General features: G+C 41.9%; 1 protein-coding gene across 2 annotated transcripts in view; it reads right to left on the bottom strand.

Annotated features, from left to right (window-relative positions):
- Positions 1 to 5723, bottom strand: part of RAPGEF4 (Rap guanine nucleotide exchange factor 4) — a 352267-nt gene that overhangs the window by 346114 nt on the left and 430 nt on the right. The window lies entirely within an intron of this gene.

Raw genomic sequence — 5723 nt, 5'->3', positions numbered from 1 at the left:
CCCGCGTCTCCTGCATCGGCAGGCGGACTCTCAAGCACTGCGCCACCAGGGAAGCCCGACAATGGTATTTTTTATTGAGTCCTAGCTTTTAGAGATATATATGGAAATATTTACAGAGAAAATAATACTAAAAGGGACTTGCAACAAAATAGTCCTGGGAGTGGTGGGGGACAAGTGGGGGTATGAATAAAACAAGATTGGATGTGAGCTGATGATTCTTGGAGGGGGAGGGGGTGGGACACGAGAATTATTATACTCCTCTCTTCTTTTTGCGTATTTTGAAATTTTCCATAATAAACTTTTAGAAATAAAAATTAGAATAGAGCTATGCCATGTCATTTCTTAAAAAGTATTCACATCAGCCAAGAAAACGAAGAAGGAACAGCAGAGGCAGACGCCGGTGCCCACTCAAGCCCTTTCCAAGGCAAAGGGGGCCAGTGCGAGGACTTGCCCTCATGGTGGCAGGTGCTACTCCATCCTTGAGGAGGAGGATGCCTCTGGCCATCTCACCCTGATCCCATAAGCACTTTCTACAATCAGGGAGCTCCACTGAAGCTGGAGATAAAATGATGACTACAATACAACACAGCAATACATCAAGTGACACACAAAACGGAGTCAATAGGCAATTGCGATGAAGTCTGACTTGTGCTATTACATTGTTGGACAAAGCGTGCTATGAGAGCACACAGAATGGTCCTCTAACTGGAAGAGGTGATGGCCAAACTGTCCTGAAGGATTCCCTGAATTATCTTCTGATTACAATTCAGTTCCCGGGCTCTGTCGCTCTAGGAAGAGAATGAGCTGGCCAGAAGTTATAAGTGTCCTGATCTCCTGGCAGCTTTGCTTCTCATTGTAAATGCATAACATGGCCTTCTAATAACAACTGGATTTCCATACAGCTTGCCCAGAGAAGGAATACATTAGCCAAAGGATGTCAGTATCCACTTTTCTGATGTTATTTTCAAACTAATGAACTGTCTTTCTGGTTTTTACAGGCTCTGAGAGTTTGGTGCCTATGTATCTGTCCCTGAAAAAATGTATTAATTCTTCATGTGCTGAGAAGTCAGCATTCCAAGATTGTAAGACGAGTCCTGAACCCTGGGTAATGTCATCCCTTGGGACCTGCCTGGGTAGATAGACATCAGCCTTCCCCAGTGATAGCCCTTTGCTCTGCATGCTTCTTTGATCTTCTATATTCCTCAAGGCTGGGACCATGTCTGATGCTTCTTTGATATCTGAGTCATCCTCTTTCACCATGTCTGCTATGAAGCATTCTGGCTTTTAACAATTTTGTTCCTTGATTTCTTTCACTCTCATTCAACCCAGTCAAAAATAGCTAACTCAGTATCTATTTGGGGATCAAATCATATGCAAAGACACTATGTAAGGGGCATTTTTAGAAACATTAATAATTTTTAAGTTCCTCGGCTGTTTTTAAAGATGACAACTTTTCTACACATCCATATCATGTTAACTTCATTTTCTGCTTGGGTCTGTCATCACCAGTGGTCCCCAAACAACCCAATCAGCCAAGGACCTCCCTTGACACTATACTTCTAACTGAAGAACAAGAAACCAAACACTGTGAACTCCTTCCCAGACAAAGACAACTTTCATCTCCAGTGGTTTCTCTGTCAATGGCTTACGTAGATTCTTTCACCTGTAAAAGGGGATGGCAAACTTTTTCTTCAAAGATCCACATAGTAAATACCTTAAACTCTGTGGGCCACACAGTCTCCTGCCATTGTAGTGTGAAAGCAGCCGTAGACAATACTTAAGCAGATGAGAGTGGCTGTGTTCCAATAAACTGTGCTTATGGACATTGACATTTGAATTTCATACAAATTTCATGGGTCACAAAAGATTAATCTTCTTGTGGTTTATTTCCAACCATTCAGAAATGTAAAAAGCATTCTTAGCTCAGGAGACACACAGGCAGCGGCTTGATCTGGCCCATTGGCCACAGTTTGCCAACTCCTGCCCCATAGTGATGAATATTGGCAACGATTCACTATATGTATTGTGAATATGAGTGGTCCCTTCATAACACTCCCTTACCAATCCTGAGAATTATGACCTATAATGGTTCTTAAATTCACAAGTGGCAAAACTTAAAATCTTATGGAAAAAATATTTTCACTAATGTTAAAAAAAAATGGTCAACACATTTTTTAAAAAGGCATTTTACATCCCAAATAGTGGGGTACTATGTAATACATTTCTAGTTACCATCTCTGCTCAGAAAAAAATTGTAAGATCAATGAGGTAGTACTAAGCTTGGCTTTTGTTTTTGTTTTTTTTGCGATACGCGGGCCTCTCACCGTTGTGGCCTCTCCCGTTGCGGAGCACAGGCTCCAGATGCGCAGGCTCAGTGGCCATGGCTCACGGGCCCAGCCGCTCCGCGGCATGTGGGATCCTCCCGGACCGGGGCACGAACCCGTGTCCCCTGCATCGGCAGGCGGACTCTCAACCACTGCACCACCAGGGAAGCCCAGCTTGTTTTACTTTAACAATATTGTCTGTTGAGATTTTTTCAATTTATTTTTATCCATCCGAATGTTCAATGTCTTTCTGATTTTATAATTAGTATTTGTACACTCTCACCTTCTGGGTCCCACCATAGTCCAAGAACTTGGATGCTTGATACATAAAAAGCTTTGGGTTTTCTTTCTTCACCCTAATCCACATATCTGCATATTTTTAACCCACCTCCCCACATGCAAGCTTATATAGCATTGCCTGTCTATGACAACTTCCTAGGCACACTTAACGAACATTTCTATGGGATTATTTTCCTTGTTTTTTAAAATTTGTTTCAACGTTCATTACATACATCTTTACTCCTGCAGACTTTCTACTTTAACTCCCCTTTTTATTTACAACCCCTCAGTTGCTCCTTTTCTAGTTGTCCATGCCACTTGCATGATGCAAATATCTAAACTACATTTCCCAGCTGTGGAAAAGGTCCCAGCATCATTTCCCCAAATAGGACATCAAGGATCACTGTACCATTTCCTCTTTGTTTATGTGTGTGCTTGAAAATGTCCATAATCAAGAGTTTTAGAAAAATAGAGTATATGTTCCTATGTTCTTGATTTGGTTACAAGAGGAATTTGTGGTTGAGAAGAAATGAGCATATTTATAATGCCACACCTGTGTGTCTTTGTTCACATTGCACCCAGAATTCTCTGCCTGATAAAGTTCCCCTCGACCTCCACGGGTCAGGCAGGAACCTGTGGGAAGCATCCCTGGCAGAGCTGAAGACTCTCTCCTCTGCATTCCCGAAGCATCTCATACATCTCCATTAAAGCACTTATCGTTGCATTGTGGTTAGTTGTTTATGTAGCTGTCCCACCCCTACCCCCCCACCCCCTCATTCAATAAGCAACGCTCATCTTTCTTTTCCTGCTTCCCCAGTGCCCAACACAGTGCCTGGAACACAGCATCAAGACTGCATTTCTCAGAAATATCGAGGGCAGTGTCCCAAAAGGAATGACTTCAGGGGCCTTCCCCAGCCAACTTCCACCAGCACCCTTAATCTTCCTCCTCCCCTAAAAAGTTAACAATCTAAGTAAAAATGCAACTTCAAAACAAGTACCTCAAGGCCCTCTTACAATGAGACTGCCACTCCTAAACTCTCCTTCAAAGGAATTCTAGCACCGACACTGTGGAAAATGCAAGGTTTTCTTAAAAGCACAAACTAATATGCTCACATGGCACCTCACAGTTTTCAAATTACTTTCATGATAATTTTTTTTCATTTGGCCCACTAATCCTTGGTAAGACAGTGTTATCCTCATTTTTCAGACACTCAAGGAAATAAAAGTGACATGTCCAAGATCAGAACTTGTGACTGGTGACAGCTCTGGGCTTAAAACCCTTAATTTATTCATCTGTCTACTGTCCTGAACTCCAGGAATGCTACAGGTTCAGTATCTGTGGAGGATTCCACCCCCAACTCCACCCCCGCAGGTTTCTCCCCATTATGAATTAGATTAGATTGTGGCACTATGTTCTAAAAATCCACTCCAAACAAAAACGTTTGGGCAAATACACATTATGAAAAGAAATGTGTTAGTTATCTTGTGTTAGCTTGTGTTAGTGTTAGTACTGCTCTAAGATTTTTGCTGTAAGTATTTATTGACTAAAGGGCTGCCTGTGAATTACTAACTGTTCAAAAAATGGCATGCCAAGAATTTCTGCAAATAGAAATATGCAGTCTATTATCTGAAAAATTCACTCATGATGATAGCATTACTATTTATAAGTACAAGAACTTGATTTTCTCTTCTTTGATAATTCATCTTTCCTAAACTTTTTTTTTTTTTTTTTTTTTTTTTTTTTTTTTTTTTTTTTTTTTTTTTTTTTTTTTTTTTTTTTTTTTTTTTTTTTTTTTTTTTTTTTTTTTTTTTTTTGCAGTACGCGGGCCTCTCCCTGTTGTGGCCTCTCCCGTTGCGGAGCACAGGCTCCGGACGCGCAGGCTCAGCGGCCATGGCTCACGGGCCCAGCTGCTCCGCGGCATGTGGGATCTTCCCTGACCAGGGCACGAACCCCTTGTCCCCTGCATCGGCAAGCGGACTCTCAACCACTGCGCCACCAGGGAAGCCCTTTCCTAAACTATTAAATTTAGATTACTTATCACATTAGCAGGCTCTTCACTTATTCATGCTCTTAGTTCCTCTACATAATTCTGTATGAGGAATAACATCCTCATAATAACCATCACTTCAATTCTCTTACTATTTATTGCATGCGACTCTTCTAGTATTAGCACTATCATCTTAGACGTAAACAGGGCACTGCCTGCCAAAAATCTTGCTACTGTGTGGTAACTGAAAGTAAAAATTATTTCTCAGATATATTAAGCTATTCAAATGAGCCACGTTTAGCTTTTCTCAAATTACTTAATTTTTTTCAACAAAGGCCTATAATAGTAAATTATGTAGAGCAGGTCACGCTTAAGATTTTCAAGTTTGATCTGGTTATGAATCTGCTAAGTGTAAAAATTTCAATATGGCAGAGCGTAAAATATTTCACACAAATGCAAATAGAGATGTCATGCAGATAGCTGCAGGACATGAATCACTGCCCTGCTGCATCAAACTCGAAAATCAGAGGCAGTTCACTCTGCAAGATTTCTTACCCAGTTCTTAAAAGTTCAGATGCATCACCTTTTAATCAGGGTAATAAACTATAATTGCTAACATACTGTGTAATGTTTACTGCTAAACCCACAATCTGGACAAACAGAAAATTATGCTGTCAGAGCCTGGAAACAACTGCAGTCCGCTGTTACACACAGCACCCTCCTTAACACAGGGCTGTCGTCGGGAGTTACAACGCTTTATGGTTTTAATTTTTTAGAGTAAGGGTCTCTTCCCGAGAGGCAGGGTATTAAGACGAAAGCAGTCTCCCGCGTGACCTTCCTAACACAGACCTTGGGCAAGCGACCGCGAGGGCAGAAGCTGAAAATTTCAGAAGGCACTTGACATCCCTGGGTCCTTCACACTTGGCTTTCAGGAAGAAAAAAAAAGCACGTTACTCTGCACTGCCTTTTCCCCCACCCTCCTTAAAACTTATTTACCCCTGAGGGTCTGAACAGCCAGAAGAAGGTAGGAATCTATTCTTCTGCCCTGTGATGCCAAGGAAAATAAACCCCGACCCGAGCGCGGAGCCGGGAGACGCGGGGGGGCGAGGAGACCGTGAAGGAGGGGCGGGGG

The sequence above is a fragment of the Lipotes vexillifer genome, unplaced genomic scaffold, assembly GCF_000442215.2.
Source record: "Lipotes vexillifer unplaced genomic scaffold, Lipotes_vexillifer_v1.1 scaffold1306, whole genome shotgun sequence".
In the NCBI taxonomy this organism is placed as follows: Eukaryota; Metazoa; Chordata; class Mammalia; order Artiodactyla; family Lipotidae; genus Lipotes; species Lipotes vexillifer.
Note: the sequence above shows the minus strand (reverse complement) of the source record. Positions and strands in the feature narration are given on the sequence as shown.